The sequence below is a fragment of the Schistocerca americana genome, chromosome 2, assembly GCF_021461395.2.
Source record: "Schistocerca americana isolate TAMUIC-IGC-003095 chromosome 2, iqSchAmer2.1, whole genome shotgun sequence".
Lineage (NCBI taxonomy): Eukaryota > Metazoa > Arthropoda > Insecta > Orthoptera > Acrididae > Schistocerca > Schistocerca americana.
This window is the reverse complement of record NC_060120.1, coordinates 955,412,479-955,440,397: the sequence shown is the minus strand read 5'-3', so window position 1 is coordinate 955,440,397 and position 27,919 is coordinate 955,412,479. Positions and strand designations below refer to the sequence as shown.

General features: G+C 44.6%; 1 protein-coding gene and 1 pseudogene across 1 annotated transcript in view; both read left to right on the top strand.

Annotated features, from left to right (window-relative positions):
* Positions 1 to 27,919, top strand: part of LOC124596132 — a 223,424-nt gene that overhangs the window by 1,022 nt on the left and 194,483 nt on the right. The gene's annotated exons all lie outside the window — the stretch shown is intronic.
* On the top strand, positions 4,305 to 4,422 carry LOC124597659 (annotated as a pseudogene).

The following is a 27,919-nucleotide window of genomic DNA, read 5'->3' as shown; positions in this document are numbered from 1 at the left end:
ACAACAAATGCGCTCCTCAGCTTATATTACGCTGGCGCGTAAGTTTGTATCGTATTTGTTTCTCGTATTGGTATTCCGGTTCCGGTGGTTGTATTTCATCTACATCCATACTCCGCAAGCCACCTGACGGTGTGTGGCAGAGGCCTTGAGTACCTCTATCGGTTCTCCCTTCTACTCCAGTCTCCTATTGTTTGTGGAAAGAAAAATTGTCGGTATGCCTCTGTGTGGGCTCTAATCTCTCTGATTTTATACTCATGGTCTCTTCGTGAGATACAGGTAGGAGGGAGCAATATACTGCTTGACTCCTCGGTGAAGGTACGTTCTCGAAACTTCAACAAAAGCCCGTACCGAACTACTGAGCGTCTCTCTTGCAGAGTCTTCCTCTGGAGTTTATCTATCATCTCCGTAACGTCTTCGCGATTGCTAAATGATCCTGTAACGAAGCGCGCTGCTCTCCGTTGGATCTTCTCTATCTCTTCTATCAACCCTATCTGGTACTGATCGCACACTGGTGAGCAATATTCAAGCAGTGGGCGAACAAGTGTACTGTAGAATGAAATTTTCACTCTACAGCGGAGTGTGCGCTGCAAGGTTCGCAGGAGAGCTTCTGTAAAGTTTAGAAGGTAGGAGACGAAGTACTGGCAGAAGAAGGGCTGTGAGGACGGGGCGTCATTTATACCGCATACAAGGAAAGTGGCAAAACATTATTCGCAAAGTCATAACTCGGACAAAATTGTGTTCAGGGATCGCGATGGATGGTCATTGAAGAGAACTACGGAGAAAAATAAGAGGGCAATAGCTAGTAAGGTCACTGCAGAACTGAATGTCTACATCTACATCCATACTCTGCATGCCACCTGACGGTGTGTGGCGGAGGGTACCTTGAGTACCTCTATCGGTCCTCCCTCTATTCCAGTCTCGAATTGTTCGTGGAACGAAAGATTGTCGGTATGCCTCTGTGTGGGCTCTAATCTCTCTGATTTTATCCTCGTGGTCTCTTCGCGAGATATACGTAGGAGGGAGCAATATACTGCTTGACTCCTCGGTGAAGGTACGTTCTCTAAACTCCAACAAAAGCCCGTACCGAGCTACTGAGCGTCTCCCTTGCAGAGTCTTCCACTGGAGTCTATCCATCATATCCGTAACGCTTTCGCGATTACTAAATGATCCTGTAACGAAGCGCGCTGCTCTCCGTTGGATCTTCTCTATCTCTTCTATCAACCCTATCTGGTACGGATCCCACACTGGTGAGCAGTATTCAAGCAGTGAGCGAACAAGTGCACTGTAATCTACTTCCTTTGTTTTCGGATTGCATTTCCTTAGGATTCTTCCAATGAATCTCAGTCTGGCATCTGCTTTACCGACGATCAACTTATACGATCATTCCATTTTAAATCACTCCTAATGGCTACTCCCAGATAATTTACGGAATTAACTGCCGCCAGTTGCTGACCTGCTATATTGTAGCTAAATGATAAAGGATCTTTCTTTCTATGTATTCACAGCACATTACACTTGTCTACATTGAGATTCAGTTGCCGTTCCCTGCACCATGCGTCAATTCGTTGCAGATCCTCCTGCATTTCAGTACAATTTTCCATTGTTACAACCTCTCTATATACCACAGCATGATCCGCAAAAAGCCTCAGTGAACTTCCGACGTTATCCACAAGGTCATTTATGTATATTGTGAATAGCAACAGGTCGCGCGGGATTAGCCGAGCGGTCTATAGCGCTGCGAAATGGCTCTGAGCACTATGCGACTTAACTTCTGAGGTCATCAGTCGCCTAGAACCTTCAGAATTTTAGAGCATTCCAGTCAACACTGTCAAAATCTACAAATGAGGTGCCACTTACTGTCTAAGACAGGTCATGTTTTCACAATATTAAATTATATAATATAAAACATATTTGATTTCTTAAAGCTAAAAAAAAATCTTTAACATAGTTATAGCTTTACATACTTGGAAACGTAAGACTAATTAGGTAATGGAAATGCTTAAAATTAGAGATTTATATAGCCAGAGGATAGGAAAATTGGTAGATAGGAAAGTGTTGAGATTTGTAGAATTGCACCACCGATGCTGTCCAAGAGGGGTCACCTCAACGTCTCACTCCTGGGCAGCACACAACCTATCTACTACTTTTCGTGATAGGGCGAGGACCTCAGTAATACTTTGAGCCTCTCGCACTCAGATGGCGTGATACACGCCTAATTTAGGTTACTCTACGCGGCAGTTTGAGCTGTCCTCTACTTCTACATTTGTCTTACAATCTAATATTACCATCTAACGAAGGCTTCCTTCCCCGATACTCTGGTGACTACGCATTTAGTCATTCTGCGTTTGCCCGTCTCTGCCTGTCTCGCTGTCGTCTGATCTGCTACCACTAAACTACCGTAGTCTGTTTACTAGACGAGGACAATGGTACGCTGTGCCGGCTGGGGTGGCCGAGCGGTTCTAGGCACTACAGACTGGACCCGCGCGACCGATACGGCCGCAGGTTTGAATCCTGCCTCGGGCATGGATGTGTGTGATGTCCTTAGGTTAGTTAGCTTTAAGTAGTTCTAAGTTCTAGGGGACTGATGACCTCAGAAGTTAAATCCCATAGTGCTCAGAGCCGTTTTTGAATGGTACGCTGTCTGATGATCACTGGGTGCGCGTGTAATTTAACGGCCTCGGTTAAACCGTTGAAAAAGAATCAGCATCTAGATTTACGATTAATGGCAAATACAGCTTGCTGAGAATTGAAAGTAATATGGAATTTCGCAGAAATCACTTCACTGTAATACGGCCTTTTGTTTCGGGAGAAACAGCTGATTTACAACTGAGTCAAGAGAACCGAATGAACACGAACGAAAGGGAATTCTCTCTGGTGTAAACAAAAGGCCAGCACATACGAAACTGCATTCGCAAGTGTTCGCACTGTCGGTCTATTTCGTGTCCTCTCCGCTTAGGCATTAACAGTACAGAATGATCTCCTCTGCTATCTCGTCTAATTTTGTTGTTGACGTGAGTAGCAAGCGCGACGCAGTGCCCTGAAAACAACGTAGTGCTGTTTATAGAAGAATATAGGTATCATAGGTGCTTCTGGGCTCCAAGGGATCCACAGCGAAAATGGCGAAGGAAAAGACTGCGATTGTTAGAAAAAAATCTGAAGCTCTTTAAGAGCTAGTTGGGACGTGAGGAAGACGTTAAATTCACTAGGCGCTTGCATCAGGCAGGGACGGAGTGAATAAGTACAAACTTCATAGATTTTTGTTAAAAAGGAAAATTTCTTGAAAGTAAACATGTGCGAAAATATATCTGCTACGCTCATTAAAACTGAAAATATACGGAAGACGTGATCATTCTCATTGCTTCAGTTCATGCCAGCTGTAATTAAATCACTAATGTATCAATGTTATGTTAGAGATTTTTGATGATAAATAAAAAAATGTTTTACACGAATCTTGCACTACATATCCCACTAAAAAAATTATAGCAGAATTTGTGAGGTAGCCTATGCGACAGGTCTAAAATGTATTTCATGTTTCATTAATAATATTTTTTTTACATTATATTCCTCATAAAAAATCCTTAAAGTGCTTCGCGTATGTTACCGCAGACGTCAGAAAATAAGATGTACTGTATCTAGCACTTATTGCTCACTGAGATGCGAAAGAGTCACTAAACGCAAGTATCTCCACTTCCTCATAACCAGAATGCGCATGCTATCTTTTTCAATTATAATGAGAGGCCAGCGAAATGCACGAAGCAGCAAATGTACAAAGTTTTGGGATAGTGCTACGAATAGGTAAGCTGAAGTTCGGTGTTAAGGGCGCTGAATCCAGGCGTTTCACGCTTACGAACAGATTCAGGCACCTAACTCGTTCTTTTCCTATGTCAGTTTGCTTACTTCGTCAAAAACAGTGGCCTCGGCACGAAAAAATTCCTTTTATGAATATCAAAGTTTTGCATCGTGGCTCTAACTGTATACTGTTGTATCCTGTGTGCCAATTATTACGGCCAAAAAAACCAAAACGGGGTGTTCATTGGCTATACTCGATAATTCGTATTCTCTTCCGTTCCGTCTCGTGTAAGCGCTTGTTCGCAGATACAAGCGAATGGTATAGTCAGCACTGGAGAATCATCTGCGAATGTTTGTTCGCATGTGTTCGCTTCCATTCGCTCCGGCGTACGATGGATTGCACCTGTCATGTTGTCATTTGATGCTGTACGCTGCACGAGGTGCGGAGACCCTTCAAAAGTAAGACGACGTCACTCCACGCTGCTCACGAATAGTATCTTCTCATATGCAATTGGAGTAACGGCCTTGCCGCAGTGGATACACTGGTTCCCGTCAGATCACCGAAGTTAAGCGCTGTCGGGCGTGGTCGGCACTTGGATGGGTGACCATCCGGGCCGCCATGCGCTGTTGCCGTTTTCGGAGTGCACTCAGCCTCGTGATGCTAATTGAGGAGCTACTCGACCGAATAGTAGCGGCTTCGGTAAAGAATACCATCATAACGACCGGGAGAGCGGTTTGCTGGGCCCACACACCTGCTCTCCGCATCCTCCCTTGAGGATGACGCAGTGGTCGGATGGTCCCGGTAGGCCACGCGCAATTGGCGTAAAGCCTGAGTTGTATAGTAAGTAATAAAATTCCTTGTGGCTCAACGGGCTGGTGCCAGTCTTTCGATTGGACGCCGCTTCGCTCACCCCACTAATCCTACCTGGGAAAGGGGACCTACAGTTTAACGTTGAGTCCGAACTATATGTCGTCCCTGTCGAATCGTCACATCACTGAGACGTGAAGACGAGGTTAAAGACAGACTCAAAAATTTCAGTGTCTGACCAGGACTTTAACAAGCGACCTTTTTATTTTCGGGCACGATCCTCGCCACTAGATCGGCAAATAATACAACACAACCAGGAAAAATGTCCGTCGTTGCATCAGGAAACGATCGCGCGACATCTCAGTTTCCAGGTAAGGTCTTTTCCGGTTCTTTTTCTTCCCAGCTCTCCGAATAGCACGCCCTCTTCAAAAATGCTTTCTATGGCTTGCTTATTACATTACAGTCTGCAGTGGTTTTCTTCCTTTTACTTCATCTCTTCTTTTTCTTTTTTAATCTTAATTCTTGAAATTAAATTCAACCAGCTTAAAATGGAAAAAAAGACTTTCCTCAGGATAAGACCATTAGCACTCCAAGAGCGTCGACGCCCATCGTTGAATTAATACTTGCATGTGCCAATCCGACCGAAAAATGACTTTCAAGTTTCTAGTGGTAGGGCTCATTCTGGTTATTAACGCCAGTCCTCTCTTGTCCACGACCACATTCCATTTTGTTCTAAACAAATGACTCTACGAGCGAGCGTGTCCTGTAACGGAGACTTCCTGCAGAGAGGGTTGGGGTTTGAATGACGTCGTGTAACTTCAATCTAGTGGGAATCTTCCCATAGATTACATCCAACCAAGTGGATTTAAAGTCTGATGGCAGGAATTGTGATGGCCATTTCGCTATATTCTGAGGGTAACTCCTGTAAGGCAAGTGTACTGATGGCAATGCTTGTTGGTATGAAAACGGTGGAGGCGGTCCTTCCCATTAGACGACCACGCCCGACGTATAGTGACTGACCGATGTGTATCTCAGTAGTTTAACGACAACATGTGCTCTCGTATTAGTAAGTGACACCTGACGCAACCCTCCGCCCTCTCGCATCTAATCCCCACAGCCACGAGCGCACAGTGCGTTGCATGGCTTCTTCACGGATTAGAGGATGTAATGTGAGAGCACAGACCGAAAACTGGAGGCGCTGGAAGCCGCTCTTAGGAGGAGGAGGAAGGGAAAATCGTAACGGATGACGAGCTGTGGGGCAGACTGCAACTCCCTACCGCTTCGTCCGCACAACTACCCGGGGATTGTAACCACTCACGAAGGGCCAGTGTCTGCTGTAATTATCGTATCGCAACAAAACGTTGTAGACATTGTAATGCGTTATTCGGTACCGATGTACGCTGGAAAAAGATTAGGTCCTATTTTGCCCACCAGATGAAAATCTGGCGCTGTGCAGAATCTCGTCGACGTCTCCGGCGAACACAATTAACAAAGCGTATAAGTGGCAGTTAGTATACAATTAGCCTTATGTCTGTCTCACTTCATCAGGTTATCTTCCATTCAGAAAGCTGTTGCACTCAGCGACTGTTATATTGACTTGTAAATTATAGATGGCAGCGATAGGCGTCCTTTTTAAATTTTATTTGGCAGAAATTTCAGCTAGAAGCTAGCGATTCTCAATTATATCACTATTATTTTCGCTCAATGCATGTAATGCCTGTTGGTCGGGCTTCATCCACAGTTCATTGAATATGTATTCACTGAGAATGGCTAGCTTCTAGCTGAAACCTAGATCTGCCAATAAAATTAAAAGGACGACTGATCGCTGCAATTTATAATTTACTAGTCTTTCTCACTTGTTTGACCTTCTTTGCCTACATCTCGTTTATAATCCACTATACATCAAAACATTTCTGTATGTCCTTCTTGCATTCACGCCGACAGGTTTGCACCTGGTGGCTAAATTTAGAACTCGTAATTTTGTTCTTGCGTAAATCGATTCCGAAATGAAGCATTACAATATTTACCACGTCTCGCTGCCACATGATAATTATTGGCCACATTGGATCTCTGTGAGTAGCTGCACTTTACTTATAACCACTCGTTTCTATGCTTTGTTCATTCTGAGTTGATTGGTTGGTTGGTTGGTTGGTTTGGGGAAGGAGACCAGACAGCGTGGTCATCGGTCTCATCGGATGAGGGAAGGATGGGGAAGGAAGTCGGCCGTGCCCTTTCAGAGGAACCATCCCGGCATTTGCCTTGAGTGATTTAGGGAAATCACATTCTGAGTTGAACCCCAAGGTGAAAAAGAAAAGAAAAAGAAAAAAAAAACACTCGGCTATGGTTGTGGGTAGTAGTGCACATCTACCTCGTGTTGTGATGTCACTGCAAGTAGGCTGATCTTATGCATAGGGTTGGCCAAATGTAACTGGCCCGAAAAATATTTGTAAGACTGACGCGGAAGGTACACTAATGTATAGGAGAACTAACCGTAACGGTAAATGCTGAAGACCGTGGTACCGATGCATGAATCGGTTGCTGTCACACGTCTGTGCGTACACATCTCACACGTGGTCTATCCTGAGTACACAGCTGTCGCATTACATTTACGGAGTGACGATATTAGGCGTTTTTCATGATCAGCCGAATGCAACACGAAACGGTGCTCATGACAAAAGAGCAGGTGTTCATTGTCGAGTGTTATGCGAAGCACATTTCGTGGGGAACGTGTACAGAAATGTTGGTGCAAGTGTTTAAGACTGGAAGTGTTTTGGCAAAACTTCCAGCTAAATCTGCAATGCAAAACTCAGTGGCAAAATGGCACGATGCGGGCTCTGTGGGACATAAAATCTGTAAGTACACGGACGAAAAAAAATTAAAAAAACAAAAAAATAAGAGAGAGAGAGAGAGAGAGAGAGAGAAATTCCAACTCCGAGAAGAAGTTGTACGAGAAAAACGATAGTTGGTAGGACAGTTTTTACATCTGAAAGGTGACGTTTATTCAGATTTCGCGCCAGTCGCATAAGTAGCCCTAATATGAGGATGCAAATCAGGTTCGCTTTAAATACGAGGGGCGTTTGAAAAGTCCATGCAAAGTCCGAGAGATGGTACCAGCGGCGCGTATCGAGGTCATGTTTAGTTAGTAGCATCTTTGGAAAGAACGTACACCAAGTTTCAGCCATACTAGTCTATTCGGTCGGCCGGAGTGGCCATGCGGTTCTAGGCGCTACAGTCTGGAACTGCGCGACCGCTACAGTCGCAGGTTCGAATCCTGCCTCGGGCATGGATGTGTGTGATGTCTTTAGGTTAGTTAGGTATAAATAGTTCTAAGTTCTAGGGGACTGATGACCTCAGAAGTTAAGTCCCATAGTGCTCAGAGCCATTTGAACTGGTCTATTTCTTTGTGTTTGGCATTCGTGTGAACCAAGGAAGTCGAGTGATTGTCAAAAAATGAACGAAAAAGAATTTCGTGTGGTGATTAAACATTACTTTATGAAAGGCAAAATACCTCAGGAGACTAAAGAGAAGCTTGATGAACATTACGGTGACTCTGCACCTACGATTAGAACGGTTTATAAGTGGCTTCAAAATTTTCGGAGTGGCCATATTGGCACAAGTGATGCTGAACGTTCTGGACGCCCTGTGGAGGTTATGACTCCAGAAATCATTGATAAAATCCATGATATGGTGATGGATGATGGAAGAGTTAAGGTGCGTGTGATTGATAGTGCTGTGAGCATTTCGAATGAATGGGTACACAATATTTGGCATAAAAATTTAGACACAAGACGCTTGACCAAAAACGGAATCGCGTGAAGTGTTGCAAGGATGGTTTGCAGCTGTTCAGGAAGAAACCGCATGACTTTAAGCGTCGTTTCGACACTGTGGATGAAACATGGATACACTACTATATTCCTGAGACCAAACAACTATCTAAACATTGGGTTACCAAGGAAGAACCTGCACCAAAAAAGGCGAAGACCAATCCTTCGGCCGGAAAGGTTATGGCGACTGTCTTTTGGGATTCACAAGGGATAATCCTAATCGACTATCTGGAAAAGGGTATAACTATTACAGGTGGATATTATTCATCGTTATTAGACCGTTTGAAAACCAAGCTGCAAGAAAAACTCCGGCTATTGGGCCACAAAAAAGTCCTTTTCCATCACGACAATGCACTAGCACGCACCTCAGCAGTTGTGATCGCAAAATTAATGGAAATAGGATTTCATCTCGTTTCACATCCCCTCTATTCTCCAGACTTGGCTCCCTCGGACTACTATGTGTTCCCCAATTTGAAGAAATGGATGGCGGAACAAAGATTTTATTCAAACGAAGAGGTGATTGCAGCAACTAAAAGCTATTTTGTAGCCTTGACAATTCCTATTATTTGGAAGAGATCAACATATTATAACAGCGTTGGACGAAAAATAAAAAAGGTTTACCCCAAACAACTAAGTAGTTTTTTATTTTTGCACGGACTTTTCAAACGCCCCTCGTACGCGCTGTAACTGTCGTGAGCGTTCGTTATTTTTTATACTGGACGTAATGAGTTTATGTTAGTTAAGAATGCATATAAGGCGGCAAAAACGCCATTATCAACACCTCACTGAATTTGAACGAGGTCGTGGAACAGAGCTACGAGAAGCTGGATGTTTCTTCTGCTGGGTTGCAGAGATTCCTGGCAGGAACGTAGCCACTGTACATGATTGCTGGATGCGGTGGTAACAAGAATGTACTGCCGCAAGAAGACTGGGCTCCGGACCGCCACGTGGCACTACCGCCACCATCGTGAACGGTGTAAGGCTCTGGTGCATCATGTTGCGTCTTCACCAACAGCTAGAGCAGCAGCTGGCACCACAGTGACACAACGAACTGTTACAAGTCGATTACTTCAAGGGCAGCTTCGAGCCAGACGCCCTGTAGTACGCATGCCATTGACCCCAAACCACCGTCCCTTACGTCTTCAGCTGTGTCAATAGAGAGCTCATTCAACCAACATGTCAGCGGCCCTGACACACTGTACATACACCTCTAGTTACGGCATGGGGTGCGATTTCATATGACAGCAGGAGCACCCTCATGGTTATCCCACGCACCCTAACTGCAAATCTGTACGTCAGTATGGTGATTCGACCTGTTGTGCTGCCATTCGTGAACACCAATCCAGCGTGTGTTTTCCGACAGGATAACGCTCGCCCACATAGCACTGTTGTAACCTAAAATACTCTACAGAGTTTCGTCATGTTGGCTTGGCCTGCTCGATCACTAGATCTGTCTCAAATCGAGCCCTTATGGGATATCATCGGACGACAAATTCAGCGTGAACCACAAAACCCTGTAGTGACCGACCAAGTGCAACAGTCCACCTACTGACATCCATTACCTATACAACACAATGCATGCACATTTTTACGCTTGCATTCAACATTCTAGAGGTTAAATCGATTAGTAATGTACCAGTATTCCACATTGGCAATGGCTTTCCTCGCGCTTACAACGCGCTCGCTATGTTTATCACGTAAACATGTTACCTAGACAAATGTACTCCCTAAATTTCATTGCTCTTCATTAATTATTCCTTGGTGTTGGGATTTGATCCCTAGCACTGTATCTGAAAACACTTCGAACCCAGAAAACAAGCCTAGCATGGAGGAAAACCCAGAACACAATCCGATAAAATTTCAACGCCTTTTGTCTGTGCGAGAGGAAAGAAAGAAACATTATCAAAAAGAACTTGCACCTGTGTAATTACAAATTTACTGTTGTGCATGAGTTAAAGCGTCTAGACGAGTTTTCGCGTGTTGAGTTCTGCTCGTGGTTTCTAAGCGAAGTGGAGTCAGAACTTTTGGATCCAAAGTTTCTCATTTCTTTAAACAAGGACTGGTTCAGTCTGTGAGCGTACGTGAACTCACAGAACAAGCACCATTGTCCATCATAAAATCCCCATGCGTACTTCAGAGAACATTGCGTGGTCCCAGGTTTCGTGTTTGGTGCGTATTGTCTGTATCCGCATAACACGTTTCCTTCACCAAACTTTTAATGATAACTGATATGCCCAGGAACAGTTTAATCCACATATAGGTCAGCTCACAGAAGATGAACGACTGTATGGATATTTTCAACAAGACGGGGCAACAGCACACACTGTCTTGGCAAGCTTGTTACGAGTGCGTGAGATGCTTGTTGAGAAGAGGACGATCAATAGAGGCAGTGCAATCTCTTGGCCACCTCGATCTGCTGATCTCTCTGTCTCTGATTTTTGCCTGTTGGCTAAATTAAAGAGCCAAGTGTACTCAAGTAATCGTCACACACTGGAAGAGCTACAGCGGAAAACAAAAACAAAAAAAGCGCCATATATGTTATCCCTCAGATAGAGCGTGTTTCACAGTTTGATAAGCCGATCACAACGCTGCCTCGAAGTCAACGGTGGCCATTTCTTGGCTCTTCCGTGCCGCCCATTAACAAAGGTCGAGTTGTGAATAATTTCTCGTCAGTTTCGGTTTCCCCACCCCATATATATTCGTAGTACAATCATTAAGATCTGAGACTGGGCGCATAACGACAGTATGGTGAACTAGAGCGCGATGTTGATTCCGTGGTATGGTACCTTGTCAGTTAGTGTCTCGTCCCAGCGAGAGAGAGTGGAGTGCATGCACGTAAGCATAACTACTCTTGCTGTTCTGCCGACGATTTTTCTGCATCGGAAATCGACTATGTCACTGTTGGAACAACGGGAAAACATCAAGTTCTGTCAGAAATTAGGCAAAGCCGCCACCGAAACGTTTCAAATGGTGCAGGAAGTTTACGGTGACAACGTAGTGAATCGCAGTCTTATGTTTCGGTGGCGCCGGACGATTTTCGCGAGGAACATTTTGGGGGATGATGTGTGTTCTGGTCGGTTACAAACGGTTCGAACTGAACGCAAGACTGAAGAGTTTGCAATGTTGGTAGGTGCAAACCGTTCCCAGCTGGTAGACGACCCCGCAGCAGCAGAAGGGGTATGTGCTACAAAATTCTGACTGATGACCTGGACATGTCGCGTGTTACCCTGCACGGTGTGCATCCTGACGCAAGACTAATGTGGTGATCGCATGACGAGTTGTGAAAACCTGATCAGTAGTGCTGACGATGATCAAAACTGGAGACTAAACAGGGTTTATCCGTACGATCCCCAACTGAAGTGACAACCTATCACCGGGAAAACTCCAGAACCGCCACGACAGAGAAACACCGCGACAAGACAGGTCAAAAGGCAAGGTGGCGCTCGAGCTGTTTTTTGATTCAGATGGAATTGTTCACAAGGAATTCATCAAAGATGGCGCAAAGGTAAACAAAATTTGTTACAATGAGATCTCGGCCGTTTATGTAATTCATTTCGTCGTTAGCGACTTTAGCCATGGTATGGAAACACTTGGCTGTTGCTACACGACAATGCCCCTGCACATCAGTCTGCCCTTGTCCAAGAGCAGCTTGCAAGCCCGCAGGTCACCGTTTTGCCACATCCTCTGTGCTCATCTGACCTCTCCCAATGCAATTTTTGTCTCTTTCCTCCCATGTACGCACTACTACGTAGGTGTAGATTTCATTTGGTTGAAGAGGTCATGACTGTCACAAGAGAAGCCGTACGGAACTTTCCTGCCAACATAATTCATTGACGCTTCCCGCATAGCAGCCAACGGCGATTATTTCGAGGGAGGATATTGATCTGCTTAAGAGTGCGCCGTGGCTGTATGGCATTGAGGCCAGAAGCCATGTTATGTGGCGTCTTTTGAGAGTTCCAGATTCTTGTGGATGCCTACTGTCCAGGCGTCAGTCTCAAAATTTAATGACAATAGTAGTATATACACGAGTATTACAAACAAAAGCGACCCTTTAACACTTTCTTGGGCTCTTTCCGTATCTAGTTTTACATCCGTCGATTTCGTCCCGTTAAGAGCGACGGTTTGTTTTCTATCTGGTAGGACGTCCTGAAACCAGTCAAAAATATTGTCCAATAGTCTGTAAACTCATATTTTCTTCGTTAAGACAGTGTCTTCCAGAATTCAAGAAACGTAGGTACGTTTCTGTACTGCGCTCTACACCTCACGGACGAACAAAAGCGAACTTAGTTTGGATTGCCAGTCGCAAAATGTGACGATTCCGATATGCAACCTGTTACTGAAAGTGCTTCTCAGTTACAGCTAAAGTGGCAGTTTAAAAAAAAATTATATAATAATTAGCGAGAAAGTCTAAGAACTGTGCACTGGATGTTTGTGAACTAGGTTTTTTTTATACGCATCGTATCTGGTGGCCTGCAAATATTGTTCTCGATATTGTTTAAAGAATGGCATCTGGAAAACACAAAAATTGCTGTGATGTGTATTTATTTCCGCACAACCGTCTTCGGTCAAGCGACTACGTCCGAGTCACGAGTCACGAATACCATTACATTAGGATAAAGGGACATAATTATTAAATTATTATCAGTTGCAGCATCTGTCACTTACAAGTGCGTCCATTCTTTTATACGTATCCGTTTTCTTGGTTTTTTTTTGTTTTTTTGTTAGTGAGTCCACTGCATTGTTCCACAGACTGTGTCACCAAAACTATATCACAGTTCCTATTATTCTAATAGAAAAATGAATACAACTTTCTTAACGATTTCATTACCAATTTTTTTCGGAGTGAAAGATATTATTGTACGGGTATTTTAATTACTGCCATAGTCAGAGGTAATAATATGAATAAAATGTTCCCTCCATGTTGGGCAGGTGTAGGACACACAGCGCTATTCGTAAGCTCCTCTGGGATTTCAATAAATGACTGCACAAAAGCCTCACGACGAATGACACACATCAGTGGAGAGAGCATCTCTCTACGTTTTTAGCTCGCATTACAATTAGGCACCGTTTGTGACGAGGCTAACGTCAATACGTGCGTGCAATTCATTGGCACGAATTACCCAGGAAGGCGCAACTGCAGCCCGCTTCGCAACTCTGTTCACTGGCTTTCTATCTGCAGGGACGTTCTGTACTCTCCAGTCACATTAAACCTGAGTCACATTAAACCTGAATAACCACCGTTTACAGCGCAGAGCCCTAGGAGATATGCAGGAACAGAGTCAATGACGTTCTGGAAGACACCGACAGGGATGTGGGACGGTGATGACTTCAGTGCCGTCGCCAGCTGGGCTACATTTCTCGCTTGAGGATCCATGGCGAGAACAACCCCATCGAGGTGGTCCCACAGAGTCTCTATTACGTTTAAATCCGGGGAGTTTGGCGGCCGGTGGAGTACAGTAAACTCATCATGGTACTCTTTGAACCACCAACGTACCTTGCAAGCTCTGTGATACGTTGCATTGTCCTGCTGGTAGATGCCATCGTGCCGAGGAAAAGCAAACGGTAGACGTGGTCCCAAAGAATAGATGCATACTTATGTTGATCCGTTGTGCCTTCCACAATGCTGAAGTCACCCAGGGAATACTACGAAACCTTTCACCAGAGCACAATGGTCCATAACCCAACCTGGACTCTTCAGCCTTGTTGCAGGGCGTTTCTTTCAGACATTTCATGCTTTAGACGGCAATGGTCATCCGTCCGATGGGGCGTACAACGTGATTCATCTGAAAAGGCCACCTGTCCACACTCAGTGGACGTCTACTTGCGATAATGAAGTGCACACTCCAGCCTTCGTCACCAATGAACAGCAGTCAGTGTGAGTGCAGGAACCAGGCACCTGCTGCTGAGGCCCATATCTAGCAATGTTCGCTGAACGGTCGTTGAGGAGATACTGTTGGTAGCCCCTTGGTTTATCTGGGCGTTCGGTTGCTCTACAGTTGCACGTTTATTCAGCCGGATACATCCCCGCAGCCATCGTTCACCCCTGTCATCTATGGCCTGTGGTATGCCTCAGTTGCCCAGCTGACAGTTCTGCAAAGCGCAGTTTTGACATGAACGGTATACCTTAACCATGGCGGCACGCGAACAGTTTACAGACTTTTACCCTTGGCCGAAAGCGAATGATCACGTCCTTTGGACGTCAGGTAAACCGCTCCGTTTCCGCTTTATGACAACGAATGCACTGTTTTCCACGTCCCCGCTCTCCCCTCTCAAAAATGGTTCAAATGGCTCCGAGCACTATAGGACTTAACATCTACGGTCATCAGTCCCCTAGAACTTAGAACTACTTAAACCTAACTAACCTAAGGACAGCACACAACACCCAGTCATCACGAGGCAGAGAAAATCCCTGACCCCGCCGCGAATCGAACCCGGGAACCCGGGCGTGGGAAGCGAGAACGCTACCGCACGACCACGAGCTGCGGACTCTCCCCTCTCCCAACGTGCTTGATATAACCTAAATGCTAGTGCTGCCACCTGCCGTCTATGACTGGGTACTGCACGTTGACGTCGAACACGGGCGGTAGTCACAGTAATGAAACTTCCTGGCAGATTAAAACTGTGTACCGGACCGAGATTCGAAATCGGAACCTTTGCCTATCGCGGGCAAGTCCTCTACAAACTGAGCTACCCAAGCACGACTCACGCCCCGTCTTCACAGTTTTACTTCTGCCAGTACCTCGTCTCCTACCTTCCAAACTTTACAGAAGCTCTCCTGCGAACCTTGCAGAACTAGCACTCCTGAAAGAAAGGATATTGCGGAGACATGGCTTAGCCACAGCCTGGGAGATGTTTCCAGAATGAGATTTTCACTCTGCAGCGGAGTGTGGGCTGACATGAAACTTCCTGGCACACAGTTTTAATCTGCCAGGAAGTTTCATATCAGCGCACACTCTGCTGCAGAGTGAAAATCTCATTCTGGAGTCACAGTAATGTGACTGGACAAAGTTTTTCAGTGCGACAATAGAGAGGGATGATTTGTCTACATGTTCTAATGTGCCTGCCCTTTAGTACAAACTACGTCACGCCACGTATTACAAACCAAAACTTGGGGAGATTTTCTGTCCACTGAAACGCGTCATATTTGTGTCTGGTAGTTTTCATGTAATCGTCTTTCAAAACCCCAAAGGTTCTTACTGATAACACCGTATGTGTCCCACGGGTAAATGGGCAGTCAAACGAAAACGAAAAAATGTGAGAAAGTAAGGCAGCTGTTTATTGTTTCAAAAGTGATCCCCATAATTGTTAATACACTTATCCCACTGTGAGAGGAGATGGTCATTGGCTTCATGGAAAAACGTTTTGGCCACGAATTTCTTTCTTCAGGGCTCCAAAAATATGGAAATAGCATGAGAAGAAATCGGGACTGTATCGAGCATGTGTAAAGGCATCTCAGCAAAACTTGTGTAGCATAGTAGAAACAACCTACCAACCATTTGCCCGCCCACGTTACCAAGTTATTTTCCAATACGCTGCAGAAGTTTCGCATGGAAGCCCTTACACACGCCCCATACGGTCTCCCCATGCGGTTTTCATATTTTTGGAGGCCTGAAGAAAAATAAAAGTGGCTGTCGATTCGCTTCGGTTGAAGAGGTGCACACTTGGGTACAATGACGGTTTCGCAGCAACCACAAACAATTTTCTTTGAAGGCACTGACCGTCTTCTCTCACAGTCGGTTAAATATATTATCAGTCACGGTGATTAGTTTTGAAATAGCAAACAGCTGACCTAGGTTTTTCTTATCTATATCGTTTTCATTTGACAGCCCCTTATAATTTGTCGTACGACCTACACTATGTGATCAAAAGTATACGGACACCTGATTGAAAATGACTTACAAATTCGTGGCACCCTCCATCGGTAATGCCGGAATTCAGTATGGTGTTGGCCCACCCTTAGTCTTAATGACAGCTTCCACTCTCGCAGGCATACGTTCAATTAGGTGCCGGAAGGTTTCTTGGGGAATGGCAGCTCATTCTCCACGGAGTGCTGCACTGAGAAGAGGTATCGATGTCGGTCGGTGAGCCCTTTCACGAAGTCAGCGTTCCAAAACATGCCAAAGGTATTCTATACGATTCAGGTCAGCACTCTGTGCAGGCCAGTCCATTATTGTCGTGTAATTACTCCGCCACAGGCCGTGCATTATGATTAGGTCCTCGACCGTGTTGAAAGATGCAATCTTTGCATCTTCAACAAAGGGAAGCAAGAAGGTGCTTAAAACATCAATGTAGGCCTGTGCTGTCATAGTGCCACGCAAAACAATAAGGGGTGCAAGCCCCCTTCATGAAAAACACGACCACACCGTAACACCATCGCCTCCATTTTTTTACTGTTGGCACTATACATGCTGACAGATGACGTTAACCGGACATTCGCCATACTCACCCTGCCATCGGATCGCCACATTGTGTACCGTGATTCGTCACTCCACACAACGTTTTTGCACTGTTCAATCGTTCAATGTTTACATTCCTTACACCAAGCGAGGCGTCGTTTGGCATTTACCGGCTTGATGTGTGGCTTATGAGCAGCCGCTCAATCATGAAATCCATTTTTCCCACCTCCTGCGTAACTGTCATACTATTTGCAATGGATCCTGATGCAGTTTGTAATTCCAGTGTGATGGTCTGGATAGATGTCTGCCTATTACACATTACGACCCCCTTCAACTGTCGACGATCTCTGTCAGTCAACAGACGAGGTTGGCGTGTACGCTTTTGTCTTGCACGTGTCCCTTCACGTTTTCACTTTACTGTCACATCGGAAACAGTGGACATACGGATGTTTAGGAGTCTGGAAATCTCGCGTACAGACGTATGGCGCAAGTGACACCCAATCACCTGACTACGTTCGAAGTCCGTGAGTTCCGCGGAGCGCCCCATTCTGCTCTAAATTGTTAAAATGGGTCTGAGCACTATGGGACTTAACATCTGAGGTCATCAGTCCCCTAGATCTTAGAACTACTTAAACCTAACTAACCTAAGGACATCACACACGTCCATTCCCGAGGCAGGATTCGAAACTGCGGCCGATGCGGTCGCGCGGTTCCAGCATGAAGCGCCTAGAACTGCTCGGCCACGCTGGCAGGGCATTCTACTCTCTCACGATGTCTACTGCCTACTGAGGTCGCTGATATGGAGTACCTGGCAGTAGGTGGCAGGACAATGCACCTAATATGAAAATGTATGTTTTTGGGGGTGTCCGGATGCTTTTGATCACATAGTATATATGTCACAGTGGTAATGACATAAATAATCATGTCTTTCCATTTATGATATATATTTTCAGAAAAGCATTTGGACTATACTTATGTTCACAAATATTTGACATTTCGGTAGATCACTACATGCAAATTCGAGAGTCCCCTGTAATAGACACATCGATCCTCGTAGTTACGATAAGCGTGAAACAGTTTTTGCACGAAGTAATTTAACATATGCTATGTAAGGTCCTTGTTCTAATTTCCCTCTTCCCCTTAGCACACCTTAATGTTTATTGCGAGACGTCTAGGTAGCAGAGGGTTAATAATGAAACTTGAAACCTTTAGGTGCAGTCTTTAATCATGCGAATTCTCCAAAACTTCAGCTGGCTTCCCATTACCAGTGGGACACTGCATTACAGTATTGTTGTTGTTGTTGTGTCTTCAGTCCTGAGACTGGTTTGATGCAGCTCTCCATGCTACTCTATCCTGTGCAAGCTTCTTCATCTCCCAGTACCTACTGCAACCTACATCCTCCTGAATCTGCTTGGTGTATTCATCTCTTGGTCTCCCTCTACGATTTTTACCCTCCACGCTGCCATCCAATACTACATTGGTGGTCCCTTGATGCCTCAGAAGATGTCCTACCAACCGATCCCTTCTTCTAGTCAAGTTGTGCCACAAACTTCTCTTCTCCCCAATCCCATTCAATACTTCCTCATTAGTTATGTGATCTACCCATCTAATCTTCTGCATTCTTCTGTAGCACCACATTTCGAAAGCTTCTATTCTCTTCTTGTACAAACTATTTATCGTCCATGTTTCACTTCCATACATGGCTACACTCCATACAAATACTTTCAGAAACGACTTCCTGACAGTGAAATATATACTCGATGTTAACAGATTTCTCTTCTTCAGAAACGCTTTCCTTGCCATTGCCAGTCTACATTTTATATCCTCTCTACCTCGACCATCATAAGTTATTTTGCTCCCCAAATAGCAAAACTCCTTTACTACTTTAAGTGTCTCATTTCCTAATCTATTTCCCTCAGCATCACCCGACTTAATTCGATTACATTCCATTATCCTCGTTTTGCTTTTGTTGATGTTCATCTTATATCCTCCTTTCAAGACACTGTCCATTCCGTTCAACTGCTCTTCCAAGTCCTTTGCTGTCTCTGACAGAATTTCAATGTCATCGGCGAACCTCAAAGTTTTTATTCCTTCTCCATGGATTTTAATACCTATTCCGAATTTTTCTTTTGTTTCCTTCACTGCGTGGTCAATATACAGATTGAATAACATCGGGGAGAGGCTACAACCCTGTCTCACTCCCTTCTCAACCACTGCTTCCCTTTCATGCCCCTCGACTCTTATAACTGCCATCTGGTTTCTGTACAAATTGTAAATAGCCTTTCGCTCCCTGTGTTTTACCGCTGCCACCTTCAAAATTTGACAGAGAGTATTCTAGTCAACATTGTCAAAAGCTTTCTCTACGTCTACAAATTCTAGAAACGTAGGTTTGCCTTTCCTTAAGCTAGCTTCTAAGATAAGCCGTAGGGTCAGTATGGCCTCGCGTGTTCCAATATTTCTACGGAATCCAAACTCATCTTCCCCAAGGTCGGCTTCTACTAGTTTTTCCATTCGTCTGTAAAGAATTCGCGTTAGTATTTTGCAGCTGTGACTTATTAAACTGATAGTTCGGTAATTTTCACATCTGTCAACACCTGCTTTCTTTGGGATTGGAATTATTATATTCTTCTTGAAGTCTGAGAGTATTTCGCCTGTCTCATACATCTTGCTCACCAGATGGTGGAATTTTGTCAGGACTGGCTCTCCCAAGGCCGTCAGTAGTTCTAATGGAATGTTGTCTATATTATAGTATTAACATGCACCAAATTCCCACTAGTTCTCTGATAACCTATCGTGGGACACATGCGCCCCAATGGTGGTGAAATTGTTCGTCTCATGTAACTGCATGGATGATCTGAAGTTGTAGACAAAAAAATCCACATTAAAACTACTTTTCATGATTTCGTGATGGTGTCCTTCAAGGATACTAAAGTTGTGCAGTACCGCTTACAAAAAACTGTTTCCTCAGCATTGTGCTTTTGTTGACATTAGCACTATTACGCCTGTAGTAGTGTACCGTAACTATAGAAAACGTAAACCAATGTGGCCTGGCGAAGATCTAAGTCCCGATTCTTGCGGCTGCGAGAGGCCGCTGCGTACTTTTCTTGATGCCGCACACAAATTCTCGCTATGTGTAACCGTATGTAGGGTCGCTACAGGTGGGGGTCCCTCTAGCAAGTGCGTCAGAGCAGCTACGTTATCAACCTCAGAAACGCGACTGTTTGCTGCCCTCGCCCGCAAGCCACGCAACACCGCGGTAGCTTACGGCACAGATTTATGGCCCACCTCGCGATAAGAGCTTCGCCCGTACGTAGCCTTTTCTCTCCGCAAGCGCAACAAACGCCTCGGGAACATTTGCGAAATGTAGCGGTTGCGTGGATGCACTTCACAGCCGCGCGGGTTACCTTTTGTGTTAGTTTAGTATCTGCAGTCCCAGGAACAATGTTGAAAACGAACGTCTATGCGAAGGAAGAAGCAAGAACGTAATACTACATTCGCGAACTATCGTTTCCAGAGCGCCTACAAAGCTTCGTCTGTGCGGAATAGGCTCCCAGATGTGTAAGTGGCTAGAAGACTTTAAGAAATGTAACCCAGTACGTTATCTTGAACGGTGAGTGTTCATCGGAGACAAAGGTGTCGTCAGGACTGCCCAGGAAAGAGTGATAGGACCGCTCATGTTCCTTGTATACATAAACGACCTCACGGTTACAGTGTACAGCAATCTGCCAATGTTTGCTGATGACACTGTTGTGTACGGTACAGTTTCGTCCTTGAATGACTCCAGGAGGGTACAGGATGACTAGGATGGAATTTCTGTATGGATTGATAAATCGCAGCCTTCTCTAAATGTGGAAAAATGTAAATTAATGAAAACGTGTACGAACAACAATACTATAATGTTCCACTGCACCCCTGAAAAGGCGGACATACTGGTGCAAAATGACGTCCCGATACACCTGACCTGTTACAGTTCCTCTGTCAAAGACATGCAGGGGTGTACGTGCACCAATCATAAACCCACCCCACACCATCAAACCACGACCTCCATACAGGTCCCTTTCAAGGGCTTTAAGGGGTTGGTATCTGGTTCCTCGTTCACGCCAGATGAAAACCCGGCGAGAATAACTGTTCGGACTATACCTGGACTCGTCCGTGAACATAACCTGGGACCACTGTTCCAATGACCTTGTACTGTGTTCTTGACACCAGGCTTTACGGGCTCTCCTGTGACCAGGGGTCAGTAGAATGCATCTTGCAGGTCTCCAGGAGAATAAATTATGTCTGTTCAGTCGTCTGTAGACTGTGTGTCTGGAGACTGCTGTTCAGTGGCTGCGGTAAGGTCCCGAGCAAGGCTACCTGCAGTATTCCGTGGCCGTCTGCGGGCACTGATGGTGAGATATCGGTCTTCTTGTGGTGTTGTACACTGTGGACGTCCCTTACTGTAGCGTCTGGACACGTTTCCTGTCTGCTGGAATAGTTGCCATAATCTTGAGATCACACTTTGCGGCACACGAAGGGCGCGTGCTACTAGCTGCTGTGTTTGACCAGCCTCCAGTCACCCTAGTATTCTATTAATTTATTTTTATTTATTTATTTATTTATTGTTCCCTGGGACCAAATTAAGGAGAAGTATCCATGGTCATGGAACGAGTCAATACATGGAATTGTAACACGATAGTAGAAACAGATAAAATGAAGTATTAAAAACATATTCAGGCGATAAGTCTTAAGTTTAAATAAAGAAAATCAACAATGAAACACTGGAACCCGCTTAATTTTTTAGCTCTTCCAGGATCTCCTCGACAGAATAGAAGGAGTGACCCATGAGGAAACTCTTCAGTTTAGACTGGGCTACTGCTAAGATTTTTGAGTTCTTGTGGTAGCTTATTGAAAATGGATGCAGCAGAATACTGCACTCCTTTCTGCACAAGAGTCAAGGAAGTTCATTCCACATGCAGATTTGATTTCTGCCTAGTATTAACTGAGTGAAAGCTGCTAACTCTTGAGAATAGGCTAATATTGCTAACAGCAAACGACATTAAAGAAAATATATACTGTGAGGGCAATGTCAGAATTCCCAGACTATTGAATAAGGGTCGACAAGAGGTTCTCGAACTTACACCACATATAGCTCGAACAGCCCGTTTTTGAGCCAAAAATACCCTTTTTGAATCAGAAGAATTACCCCAAAAAATAATGCCATACGACATAAGTGTATGAAAATATGCGAAGTAGACTACTTTTCGTGTTGAACTGTCACTTATTTCAGATACTGTTCTAATGGTAAATAAAGCAGCATTTAGTTTCTGAACAAGATCCTGGACGTGGGCTTTCCACAACTGCTTACTATCTATCCGAACGCCTAGGAACTTGAACTGTTCCGTCTCGCTTGTAATATGCCCATTCTGTCTGATCAAAATATCGGTTCTTGTTGAATTGTGAGTTATAAACTGTAAAAACTGAGTCTTACTGTGATTTAGCATCAAATTATTTTCCACAAGCCACGAACTTATTTCATGAACTACATTATTTGATACTGTTTCAATATTACACACAAGATCCTTCACTACCAAGCTGGTGTCATCAGCAAACAGAAATATTTTTGAATCACCTGTAATACTAGAAGGCATATCATTTATATAAATAAGAAACAGCAGTGGCCCCAGCACTGACCCTTGGGGAACGTCCCACTTAACAGTGCCCCATTGGGACTGAACATCACTACCACTCTCAATATTGCGGAGAATTACCTTCTGCTTTCTGTTCTTAAAGTAAGAGGCGAACCAATTATAAGCTACTCCCCTTACTAGATAATGGTCCAACTTCTGCAGTAATATTTTGTGGTCGAGACAGTCAAAAGCCTTCGTTAAATCAAAGATAACACCTAGCGTTCGCAACCTTTTATTTAATCCGTCCAAAACCCCACAGAGAAAAGAGAATATAGCATTTTCAGTTGTTTAAACCGTTTCTACAACCAAACTGTACATTTGACAGCAAATTATGTGAATTGAAATGCTCCAGTAACCTTGTATATACAACCTTCTCGATAACTTTAGCAAACACCGATGGCATAGAAATAGGTCTAAAATTGTCAACATTATCCCTGTCTCCCTTTTTGTAAAGTGGCTTCGAGTACTTTAATCGGTCAGGAAACCGACCACTCCTAAAGGAAAAGTTACATATATTGCTAAGTACTGGGCTAACATACACAGAACAGTACTTCAGTATTCTGCTAGATACCCCGTCATATCCATGAGAGTTCTTGGTCTTTAGTGATTTAATTATTAACTCAATCTCCCTCTTGTCAGTATCATGGAGGAGCATTTCAGATAACAGTCTCGGAACACTTTTTTCTAAGAGCGCTATGTGATTCCCTGTTGGGACTAGGTTTCTGTTTAGTTCACCTGCTATATTCAGAAAGTGATTATTATATATTGTACATGTACGTGACTTATCAGTAACACGGACATTCCCACTACGCACTGATTCTATACCCTCGACCTGTCTCTGCAGACCAGCCACTTCCTTTACGACTGACCATATGGTTTTAATTTTATCCTGAGACTTAGCTATTCTATCTGCAAACCACATACTTTTTTACCTTCCTAGTAACATTTTTAAGCACCTTACAATACTGTTTGTAATGGGCTGCTGCATTTAGATTTTGCCTGTTTCTAACGTTTTGATATAATTGCCACTTTGTTCTACAAGATATTCTTATCCCTCTAGTCAGCCACCCAGGCTGCCTGTTTGTGCTAGTATCCTGTTTTGAACGTTCTATCGGAAAGCAACTTTCAAAGAGCACTAGAAAAGTCTTCAGAAAAGCATTATATTTATCATCCACTGTATCAGCGCTATAAACATCTTGCCACTCTTGTTCCTTGATAAAGTTTACAAAGGTCTCTACAGCAACTGGATCAGCTTTCCTAAACAGCTGATAACTATATTTAACATGTGTTGCAGCACAAAAATCTTTTAGAGTTAAAATTTGTGCATCATGATCCGAAAGGCCATTCACCTTTTTGCTAACAGAATGCCCTTCTAGTAATGAGGAATGAACAAAAATGTTGTCTATGGTTATTCTACTGTTCCATGCACTCTCCTTGGGAAGAATACGGTTTGCATAAGATTATATGAATTAAGGAGGTCTACCAACATTCTTTTCCTTGTACAATCACTTATACAATTAATGTTGAAGTCACCACATATAACTAACTTTTTGTATTTCCTATAAATTGAACCAAGAACCTCCTCTAGCTTTAGCAAAAATGTTGTGAAGTCGGAGTCTGGGGATCTATAAATAACAACAGTTAGAAGTTTAGCTCCATTAAATTTAACCACACCTGCACAACATTCAAACACCTTTTCAGTGCAGTACTTTGAAACATCAATTGACTCAAATGGGATGCCGTTTTTCACATACATGGCTACTCCCCCACACCGCAAAGAGCTTCTAGAAAAGCTGCCAGCCAACCTGTATCCTGGTAAGGGAAGCCTCTGAATTATCTCCTTATTTAAGAAGTGCTCAGATATACCAATAATTTCAGAGTCAACATCTATAAGCAGTTCACTAACTTTAATACCTTGTATATTTTGATGAAATATACTAATTACCTCATTACTCGGATACCTAAGCTTTGTCAAAAGTGGTTCCTTTGTTAGAGAGATTTCCCTTAAGCAGGAATACCTATCAGCTGACTTCAATCTAAAAAAGGTGCAGCTCTAACACCCACTACTGCAGGAATTTTCCCATGAGTGATCCCACCAACCCCACCTATGCTGTCACCTATAAGCTTTGCCAAACTCCCCTTCCCATACCTGTTGAGGTGCAGGCCACATCTAGTGAAACCCGTCCTGCTGATAGACTCCACCGACACCACTGAAATGTGACTCATGCTTTCTGTCATCAGCGCACCCCCAAGTCTCATGTTATTACGCCTGACGGCTGTATTAAGATGAGGCCGATCGTGACGCTGAAACAGTTCCACGAAATGCACATCCGTGTTGCCAGTCTGAGTGGCAATCTTTTCCAGGTCACCATCTACGTCATACTCCCCATTCCTATCAATACTATTACCAGCCCCACCCACAATCACTACCTGATCCTCTCTTGTAAAATCCCTACATACTACATAGCCCCCCTATGTTAACAGTCACCTGAGCCAATCCTGCATTAGGCTTCACAATGCTGGTGACCTGGTACTCACTCCCCAGCACTTCCTGCAACTGCTGGCCTACACCTCTGCCATGAGAACTACCTAACTGCAGAACCTTCTTCTTTCTCTTCGACTTTGCAACTGTGCTAGCCACCGTAACTGCCCCTCATAACGTCATCAATATGTGTTCTTGGAGCCATTTTCAACACGCAGCCACCATTAGCACGTCTGAAAGCGTCTGCACACTTACTCGCTGCACCGTACTCTGACATGCACCAACACACCTCTGCGTATGTGCACTGCTGCCAGCGCCACCGTGCGACGACCGCAGGTCAGATGCACTGCATGGTCACACCCCGAGGTGATTTAAACCCGCAAACCGCCCACCAAAGCGTTGTTTCACTATGTATCACCATTATCTTTAATTGATGAGCATTAGTGTAAATGTAGATATTGTAGCAGATTCGAATATACAAGGTTATTACAAATATTGAAGCGATTTCACAGCTCTACAATAACTTTATTATTTGAGATATTTTCACAATGCTTTGCACACACATACAAAAACTCAAAAAGTTTTTTTTTTGCATTCACAAATGTTCAATATGTGCCCCTTTAGTGATTTGGCAGACATCAAGCCGATAATGAAGTTCCTCCCACACTCGGCGCAGCATGTCCCCATCAATGAGTTCGAAAACATCGTTGATGCGAGCTCGCAGTTCTGGCACGTTTCTTGGTAGAGGAGGTTTAAACACTGAATCTTTCACATAACCCCACAGAAAGAAATCGCATGGGGTTAAGTCGGGAGAGCGTGGAGGCCATGACATGAATTGCTGATCATGATCTCCACCACGACCGATCCATGGGTTTTCCAATCTCCTGTTTAAGAAATGCCAAACATCATGATGGGAGTGCTGTGGAGCGCCATCCTGTTGAAAGATGGAGTCGGCGCTGTCGGTCTCCAGTTGTGGCTTGAGCCAATTTTCCAGTATGTCCGGATACACGCGTCCTGTAACGTTTTTTTCGCAGAAGAAAAAGGGGCCTTAAACTTTAAACCGTGAGATTGCACAAAACACGTTAACTTTTGGTGAATTGCGAATTTGCTGCACGAATGCGTGAGGATTCTCTACCACCCAGATTCGCACATTGTGTCTGTTCACTTCACCATTAAGAAAAAATGTTGCTTCATCACTGAAAACAAGTTTCGCACTGATCGCATCCTCTTCCATGAGCTGTTGCAACCGCGCCGAAAATTCAAAGTGTTTGACTTTGTCATCGGGTGTCAGGGCTTGTAGCAATTGTAAACGGTAAGGCTTCTGCTTTAGCCTTTTCCGTAAGATTTTGCAAACCGTCGGGTGTGGTACGTTTAGCTCCCTGCTTGCTTTATTCGTCGACTTCCGCGGGCTACGCGTGAAACTTGCCCGCACGCGTTCAACCGTTTCTTCGCTCACTGCAGGCCGACCCGTTGATTTCCCCTTACAAAGGCATCCAGAAGCTTTAAACTGCGCGTACCATCGCCGAATGGAGTTAGCAGTTGGTGGATCTTTGTTGAACTTCGTCCTGAAGTGTCGTTGCACTGTTATGACTGACTGATGTGAGTGCATTTCAAGCACGACATACGCTTTCTCGGCTCCTGTCGCCATTTTGTCTCACTGCGCTCTCGAGCGCTCTGGCGGCAGAAAACTGAAGTGCGGCTTCAGCCGAACAAAACTTTATGAGTTTTTCCACGTATCTGTAGTGTGTCGTGACCATATGTCAATGAATGGAGCTACAGTGAAACTATGAAATCGCTTCAATCATTTGTATTAGCCCTGTACACTGATCAGCTAGAACATTATGACCACCTATCTGACAGCCGGAGTGTCCACCTTAGGCACTTCGTGGCATGGAAGCAATGAGACCTTGGTAGGCCGTTAGAGGGACTTGGTACCACATCTGCACACACAAGTCACCCGATTCCTGTAAATTCTGGGGAGGGGGACGATGGGCTCTGACGTCACGTTCAATCACACTCCAGCTATGTCCTAGAGCTCAGATCTGGCGAGATGGGCGGCCAACACATCAACTGGAACCCGCCATTGTGTTCCTCCAACCAGTCCATTACACTCCTGGCCTTGTGATACGGCGCATTATCTTGTTGCAAAATGCCACTCCCGTCGGGAAACATGATCTTCATGAAAGGGTGTACATAGTCTGCAACAAGTGTGCTGCACTCCTTGTCCGACATGGTTTGTTGCACGAGCTACACTTGACCCACAGATGCCCACGTCAATGTTCACCAGAGCGTAATGGAGCCTCCGCCAGCTTGTATCCGTCCCTCAGTGCAGTTGTTCGGAGCTGTTCCCCTGGAAGGCGACAGATTCGCGCCCTCCCATCAGCATGAGGAAGAAAGTTTCGGGATTTATCAGACCGTGCAAGCTCTACCACTGCGCCAACATCCAGTGCCGATGGTGCCCATTTCAGTCGTAATTTCCGATGTCGTGGTAGTCGGCTGGGGAGGCCCATCTTTACAAGTGTTCCGTGCACTTTGTGTTCTGACAAACTTATGCTTTGCCCAGCATTAAAGTCTGATGTTACTTCCGCCACAGTTCGCCGCTTGTCCTGTTTTATCAATCCGCCCAGCGTAGGACGTCCGACATCTGTAATCACATGCTGTTTCCAAAATGCTCGTGCCGAGCCTTCGGGCCATCACAATCCGCCCTCGGTCAGACACAAACAGATCGCGGGCCTTTCCCGTTCTACACACGAGCAACACACTCACTGACACTACATGCACCGAGGGTGTGTCTGACCAGCAGACATTCCTCGCCAGCTGACGCTGCTATCGGCTGGACGGGTTTGCATAGTCATAACGTTCTGGCTGATCAGTGTACAGCTGTTATTTACAGTCGTCAGTTCAAGTTGCCACCGTAGTTACTGCACTGACGTCACTTATACACCTCGAAT